The 8,344-nt window shown below is 38.4% G+C and overlaps 1 non-coding gene across 1 annotated transcript; it reads left to right on the top strand.

Annotated features, from left to right (window-relative positions):
- Window positions 1-8,033: 8,033 nt before the first annotated feature.
- LOC113243653 (U6 spliceosomal RNA) lies at window positions 8,034-8,140 on the top strand. Its single transcript, XR_003312191.3, has one exon. It is a non-coding gene; the product is annotated as a U6 spliceosomal RNA (small nuclear RNA).
- The last annotated feature ends 204 nt before the right edge of the window (window positions 8,141-8,344 follow it).

Below are 8,344 nucleotides of genomic sequence, written 5' to 3'. Positions count from 1 at the left end.
TTGAACTTGTGTAATGTGGCTGAAGCTAAACTCTGTACAAAATAATTATCCATCAGTGGATACAAGAAACCAAAATTGTTTTGACCAGAACCTTCTTTTGTTGTTCAGCATTTTGTCCCCAGCACCTTTATTGTGTCTGGCATGGGAGAAATTGATAAACCGTAGGGGGGAAAATTGAGCCTTCTGGTCAAGAAGCTTTAAAACCAAACAGAATAAACCTTAAGCTAATATAAGGGATCAGGACAGTAAGAACGAGGATTAATTTGTAATTTCTTTGATGCTGAGTGATGTTGAGCATTTTTTCATGTGTCTGTTGGCCATTTGTATGTCTTCTTTGGAGAATTGTCTGTTCATGTCTTCTGCCCATTTCTTGACTGGATTTTTTGCTTTTTGGGTGTTGAGTTTGACTTCTTTTTTGTTTATTGTTAATATTTTATTTATTTATTTATTTATTTATTTATTTATTTATTTATTTGACAGAGAGATTGAGTGCCAAGCACAAGCAGGGGGAGAGGCAGAGGGAGAAGCAGGCTGCCCACTGAGCAGGGAGCCCAATGCTGGGCTCAATCCCAGGACCCTGGGATCATGAGTGAGCTGAAGGCAGGTGCTTAACCAGCTGAACCACCCAGGGACCCCTGAGTTTGATAACTTCTTTATAGATTTTGGATACTAGCCTTTTATCTGATTTTTTATCTGATTTTTTATGGCTGAATAATATTGCATGTAATATATAATATTCCATATAAATATTCCAGTATAAAATACACACCACATTTTCCTTATCCTTTCATCTGTTGATGGATGTGTCAATTACTTCCATTTCTTGGCTGTTGTAAATAATGGTGCAATGCACATGAGGGTGCTGATGCCTCTTTAAGATAGTGATTTCATTTTTTTATTTTTTGGATGTCTACGCAAAAGTGGGATTGCTGGATTATATGGTAGTGCTATTTTTAATTTTTTGAAGAATCTCCATACTGTTTTCCATACTAGCTGCACTAATTTATATTCCCACCAATTGTGTACAAGGGTACCCTTTTCTCTACATCCTTACCAGCTCTTATTTCTTGTCTTTTTTATTACAGCCATTCTAATATAGGTGTGAGGTGATATCTCACTGTGGTTTCAATATGCATTTTCCTGATAACTAGTGATATTGAGCACCTTTTCTTGCACCTATTGGCCATTTGAGTATCTGTGGGAAAACGTCTTCAGGTTTTTCACACATTTTTAAATTAGATTATCTGGGGTTTGTTGTTTGTTTGTTTTGCTATTGAGTTGTATGAGTTCCTAACAACCTCTTATCCAGTATGTGGCTTGCAGATGTTTTCTCCCTCCATAGGTTGCCTTTTCATTTTTTTTAATCTCATTTATTTAACTGTGCCGAAGTTTTTGGTTTGATATAGTCCCACTTATTAATTTTTTCTTTTGTTCCTTGTGCTCTATGTGTCATATGCAAAAAAATTCTTGCCGGAACTTTTTGCCTGTGTTTTCTTCTGGGAATTTTATGTTTTCATGTCTTACATTTATTTAAGTCTTTAATCCATTTTGCACTAATTGTTGTGAGTAGTATAAGAGAGGAGTATAGTTTCATTCTTTCACATGTGAATATCCAGCTTCCCCGCACCATTTATTGAAGAGACTGTCTTTGTGAAGTATTCTTGGCTGTCTTATCAAATATTAATTGACCATGAATGTATAGGTTTATTTCTGGGCTCTTAATTCTGTCCCATTGATCTATGTGTCTGGTTTTATGATGATACCATACTGCTTTGATTACTATAGTTTTGTAATATAGTTTGAAGTGGGGAAATGGTATGTCTCTGGCCTTGTTCTTTATCAGGATGACTTTGGCTCTTCCAGGCCTTTTGGTTTAAAGTCTATTTTGTCTGATATTAGTAGTCACACTTGCTCTCTTTTGGTACTTTTTGCATGGAATATTTTTTTCTGATACTTTCAACCTGTTTGTGTCTTTGGATCTTATATAGATGGATTATGTATTTTTATCCGTTCTACCAATTACTGTCTTTTGATTGGAAAAGTTTAATCCATTTACACTTAAAGTAACTACTGATAAGGAGGGTCTTACTTCTATCATTGTGTTATTTGCTTTCTATATGCTTTATGGATTTGTTGTTGTTGTTCCTCACTTCCTGCATTACTGTCTTTTGTGTTTAGGTTTTTTTTGTGTTTTTTTTGTGTTTGTTTGTGTTTGGCACAGGAATGTTTAAATTTTTTTTCTCATTTTCCTTTGTGTATATTTTCTTTGTAGTTACCATGGGGATTATATTTAACATCCTAATTTGAATTTATACCAGCTTAATTTCAATAAGATACAAAAACTGCACCTTTACAGCTCTGTGTCCATCTCTTTTGGTTGTTAATGTCACATAATTATGTCTTCATACATTTTGTGCCCCAAAACATGAGCTAATAATCTTTTAAATGCATTAGTCTCTAAAAGAGACTGATTTGTTTCTTAATATAGACAATAAGATTCAGAGTAAAAACCAAAGTTACAGTAATATTAGATGTCCAGCTATTCCCAGCCTATTGATAATGATGGATTTGGCTAAGAATGCCTGAGGCACAGGGCACCTGGGTGGCTCAGTCGGTTGGGTGTCCAACTCTTGATTTCGGCTCAGGTCATGATCTCAGGGTGAGATCTGAGATCGAGCCCTGCATCAGGCTCTGCACTAGGCATAGAGCCTGCTTAAGATTCTCTCTCTCCCTCTGCCCCTCCCTGCTCTCTCTCGCACGCTCTCTCTCTCTCAGGGGGAAAAAAAGGAGTGCCTGAGGCACTTGCTCAAGCCCATAGTCCTTGTAGCAAGCCCTCACAGACATTTCCCCCACTGGGACCAAAGTTGTGGCTGGACCAGCCCCAGTGGTTCTTATGATTTCAAGATATACCTCAGCAATGACCATCAGAGAACTTCGAAGAACAGGCATTATTACAGGTCCCAGAAGATACATGGCGCATCCAAGGGCCACACAGGTTGCAGGTATAGGGAGAGAGTGTGCAGACCTGGGGCTCTGCCTTTACTAGGAACTGAGGGTGGGGTGTCTGGGGTTTCACAGTTTCACTCCTTATTGGCTAATTAAAAGCCTGAGTGGGAATTAAGGTACTGGAAGGGAGAAGCAAGGTTACTCAAGTGGTCAATTATCTAGATTACCCAGGGCTTTTTGTTTTTGTTTTTTTTTTGTTTTTTAAAGATTTTATTTATTTATTTGACAGAGACAGAGACAGCCAGCGAGAGAGGGGACACAAGCAGGGGGAGTGGGAGAGGAAGAAGCAGGCCCATAGCGGAGGAGCCTGATGTGGGGCTCGATCCCGGAACGCCGGGATCACGCCCTGAGCCGAAGGCAGGCGCCCAACCGCTGTGCCACCCAGGTGTACCCAGGGCTTTTTGAAACAAGGAGCTTCATGAGTAAGGGTGGCCTAATTCCTTTTTTGGTTGTTTTGCTAGTAGTTGTGTCAAACAGCTGGCAATATGTCAATTCAAGATGGATGTCTTTTGAAATGGATGCCTCAGTGACCAAAAGATTAATGTCAGGTACTTACACTATCTATTAACAAAAAACTTAATGTCAGCACTAATTACTACGCTAGCTTTTACACGAATTGTTTTTTCTTTAAATGCATTAAGCTTTTAAATCACATTAAAAACAAAAAATACAATTACAAACCATTGTTTACTAGTTTGCTAATTGCTCAGGTATGCTTCGTTTCACCTTGCAAGACTCCCTTGAACATTTCTTGCAGGCTGGGTTTGTGAGCACCAACTCCTTTGACTTTTGTTGATCTGGGAATGTCTTAATTTCTCTTAATTTTGAAGGGCAGTTTTGCTGGATATAGGACTGTTCTCTGGCGTTTTGCATATATTGACCCACAGTCTTCTGGCCTCCAAAATTTCTGCTGAGAAATCTGATAGTCTTGTCGAGTATCCCTTGTATGTAATGATTCACTTCTCTCGTCACTTTCAAGACTGTCTTTTGAAAGTTTGTAATGTGTCTTGTGGATCTCTTTTTATGAATTATTTTTTAAATTGAAATATAGTTGACACAAGTAGGGATCTCTTACTTCATTTTATATGGAGTTTGTTGTGTTTCTTGGATGTGTATGTTTATGTCTTTAATCAAATTTGGGGCGTTTTCAACATTATTTCTTCAAATAATCTCTTCAGATTTCTCCTGCCTTTCCCCCCCCCCCCCTTTTCTCCTTCTGGGACTCCCATGATGCATATTTGGTCCCTTGATGGTGTCCCAGAGGTCCTTTAGGCTGTTTGCTTTTCCTTAATATTTTTTCTTTCTGTTCCTCATACCCAATACTTTTCATTGTTCTATATTCAAGTTCCCTGAGGCTTTCTTCTGCTTGCTCAAGTCTGCCTTTGGATCACTCTAGTGAATTTTTCATCTCAGTACTTTTCGGCTCCAGAATTTCTTTTGTCTTTTTTAGATTTCCATCTCTTTATTGATATTTCCATTTTGTTCACACATTATTTTCTTGACTTTCTCCACATTTTCCTTTAGTTCTTTGAGCATCTTTAAGGCAGTTGTTTTAAAGTCTTTGTCTAGTATATCTGCCATTAGTTCTTTTTCAGGGACAGTTTCTGTTGATTAATTTGTATTTTCTTTGAATGCTTCACACTTTCCTATTTCTTTGTATGCCTTTTGATTTTGATATTGTTGTTTAAACTGACCATTGGACTCTAATAAATGTGGTAACTCTGGAAATCAGATTCTCTCCCTTCCCCAGGGTTTGCTGTTTTGTTTTGGAGGTTATTTGTTTATTTTTAGGTTTTGGTTTTTGGCTTTGGTATTGGTTTTTTATTGTAAGCCATCTGTATGCCAAGAATAAGTCTGAAGTTTATAGGTCTTAGATAAGAAAAGATCTAAGATCTTATGTTCCACTTCCAGATCATCTCTGTAGACCCATTCCCAAGTAAAAGAAGTAAAGCTGGAAAATAAAATTTAAAATCCCACAACAACTAAATATTTAAAGTCTGAAACATATCCTAAGGGCATACAGCAAGTGAAATATTTATCAAAAATTTTTTTACTGAAACTTGGAAAGAACAGTGAGAGTTTGGCATTTAAAATGTGACCTGTTGTCTCCTCCACTCTGCAGCTCCCCTTGATAGAAGCTTCACTGTAGGTAGGTGTGACCAAGAAGATGGAGCTCCCTCTCCCTCCAGCTCTCAGTCAAGGGTTACCATATCTCAAAGAAGGGGGAGGCTGCAAGTGTTTCTCATCCTTACCAACTCAGTTGAAGAGCCTAAATGAGGAGTTGAGTAGTTTGGGACTTCCTCCACCAGCCCCTACCCTACATAGATGGGATACTCTACTCAGGCAGAGTGAGCCCAGAATACTGGGACCCTGATTGTCCTCAGCTCACATTTAGGACCGATTCCACACCAACAGAGGCAGGATGAGAATAGAGGCTACCACCAAGCACAATGCCCAGAAGAGTGGTTCAGAGATTTTTGCCCAGAGGGTGTAGCAGTCTGTAAGAAAAGAACTCTAAAGTTCTCTCCAAAGGAACTGATTTTATTTGACAGTATGGGAAAATTCAAGGCTGAGGGCAATGTTAAAGCAAATAATTCCTCTTGATTAAAAATAATAACCAAAACCATAGGATAGCTATTTCATCATACACACCTGGGGAATGAGCTAGTTTCTATATATTTTATTTTATTTTATTTTATTTTATTTTTTTTTTTTAAAGATTTTATTTATTTATTCGACAGAGATAGAGACAGCCAGCGAGAGAGGGAACACAAGCAGGGGTAGTGGGAGAGGAAGAAGCAGGCTCATAGCGGAAGAGCCGGGATCACGCCCTGAGCCGAAGGCAGACGCTTAACTGCTGTGCCACCCAGGCGCCCCTAGTTTCTATATATTTTAAGGCCAGTGGTACAATTACATAAAGATTTTTCCATACAACTTTTTAAATCTCCTAGGAAGAAGTATGAAGCTATACTGTGTGATAATTACTTTTACTACTCTTTGTTTTATTTGATTTTGAATTTCTGTCCAAAATTACTTTGTTTCAACTTGAAGAATATTCTTCAGTATTTCTTTTAAGGTAAGCCAGGTAGGAATGAATTTTCTGTTTTTATTTCCTGGAAATATCTATTTTATCATCATATTTTTTGAGAGGGAGGAGTTAGGGAAGGGGCAGAAGGAGAGAGAGACGGGGAGAGAGCAGACTCCACACCCAGCATAGAGCCCAACACAGGGCTCGATCTCACAACCCCAAGATCATGACCTGAGCCAAAATCAAGAGTCAGACGCTTAACCAACTGAGCCACCCAGGTGCCCCTACCATCATTTTTGAAAGATAATTTTGCTGGTTATAAGATTGGTTGGTAGGGTTTTTCCTTTTGGGCAATTTGAATATGTTATCCCACTGCCTTATGTCCTCCATTGTTTCTGATGAGAAGCATGCTCTTAATCTTATTGGGGTACCTTTGTGAGTGATAACATTGATTTCCTCTTGCTGCTTTCAAGATATTCTCCTTGTCTTTGACTTTCAGCATTTTTACCATGATGTATCTGTGGGCGTCTGCTCGCATCCTCCTGGGAGTTTCTTGAGCTTCTGGTATGTATAGATTAATGCTTGTCAAAAAATTGGGGATGATTTGGGGTGCCCGAGTGGCCCAGTTAGTTAAGCGTCCAACTCTTGGTTTTGGTTCGGGTCATGATCTCAGGGTCCTGAGATCAAGCCCCCATGTTGGGCTGCATACTCAGTGCAGAGTCTGCTTGTCCCTCCTCTCTTTCCCTCTGTCTCATAAATAAAAAAATTTTTTTTAATTGGGGATGGTTTTAGCCATTATTTCTTTAAATATTTTCCTCCTCATTTCTTTTTTCTCTCCTGGTTTTCTCATTAAATATATGTTGTTGCATCTAAAGATGTCCCAAATTCAGCTGAGTCTCTGTCCATTTTACTTCATTCTATTTTCTCTGTTTTTCAGATTGTATAATATCTATCTATCTGCAAGTTTTCTGATTTTTCTGCCAATTCAAATCTACTGGTTAGCTCTTGTGATTTTTTTTTTTAATGTTAGTTATGGCATTCTTCAACTCCAGAATTACCATTTGGTTCTTTTTATTATTTCTGTCTCTGTATTGATATTCTCTACTTGATGAAACATTGTCTTTGTATCTTCCTTTGTTCTTGGCCCTTTTTCTTGCTGAAAACTGGACATACTAGGTACCATATTGTAGCAATTCTGAATACCAATCCTTCTTCCCACCCCCAAAACTTGCTTTTGTTGTTTTGTGCTTATTTGTTTTAGTGAAGGCTATTTTGTTTAGTGAAGACTATTTTAGTGAAGTCCATTTGCCTTTGCGGTGTGAAGCATTTAGTGTTGTGCTTGGGTGTGTTCTCAGTCACCTGGGATGACAGGAGTCTCTAACTGTCTTTTCCCCTGATCTCTCTGTGAAGCAATCTGCCTCATTTGGTATTATTTCCAGCTCATTAGGCTCCACTGATTTCCTGCTGATTGCTCTGCTGTTTCCAACAATTTCTTGGAGGCGTAAATTGCTCAGTAGTCTGATCCAATTTAATTCTGGAAGGGCTAGTTTTTAAGGTCAGTCTTTGAGATGTGTTTTGATCTCAGGATTTGTAGCATATATAGATATGTATAACAATAAAAGCACAGAAAGTGGGAGGATGGAATGGAACTATAAAGGAATAACATTTATATAAGTCAATAGAATTAAGTTGCTATAACTCTGAAGTCAATTCTACATTAAGATGTATATGGTATGCAGGGCACCTGGGTGGCTCAGTCAGTTAAGTGTATGCCTTCAGCTCAGGTCATGATCTCAGGGTCCTGGGATCAAGCCCTGAATCAGGCTTCCTGCTCAGCAGGGAGTCTGCTTCGCTCTCTGCCTCTGCTCCCCCCCCCCACCAACTTGTGCTTGCTCTCTTGCTCTCTTTATTTTTCAGATAAATAAAAATCTTTAAAAAAGATGTATATGGTATGCTTTAGAGAATCTCTTAAGAAAATAAATTTAAAAGTAGTGAATGGGTGCTTGCTTTGGCAGCACATATTCTAAAATTGGAAAAATACAGAGAAGATTAGCCTGGCCCCTGTGCAAGGATGACACACAAATTCATGAAGCATTCCGTATTTTTTTTAACTATAGAGGACAAACTGAGGGTTACTGGAGGGAAGGGGGGCTGGATTAAATGGGTGATGGGTTAATAGGGCACTTGTGATGAACATGAGGTATTGTATGTAAGTCATGAATCACTAAATTCTACACTCGAAACTAATATTACACTGTATGCTAACTGGAATTTAAATAAAAACTTGAACAAATATATAGTGACTGAGAA

The sequence above is a fragment of the Ursus arctos genome, unplaced genomic scaffold (assembly GCF_023065955.2).
Source record: "Ursus arctos isolate Adak ecotype North America unplaced genomic scaffold, UrsArc2.0 scaffold_19, whole genome shotgun sequence".
In the NCBI taxonomy this organism is placed as follows: Eukaryota; Metazoa; Chordata; class Mammalia; order Carnivora; family Ursidae; genus Ursus; species Ursus arctos.
Note: the sequence above shows the minus strand (reverse complement) of the source record. Positions and strands in the feature narration are given on the sequence as shown.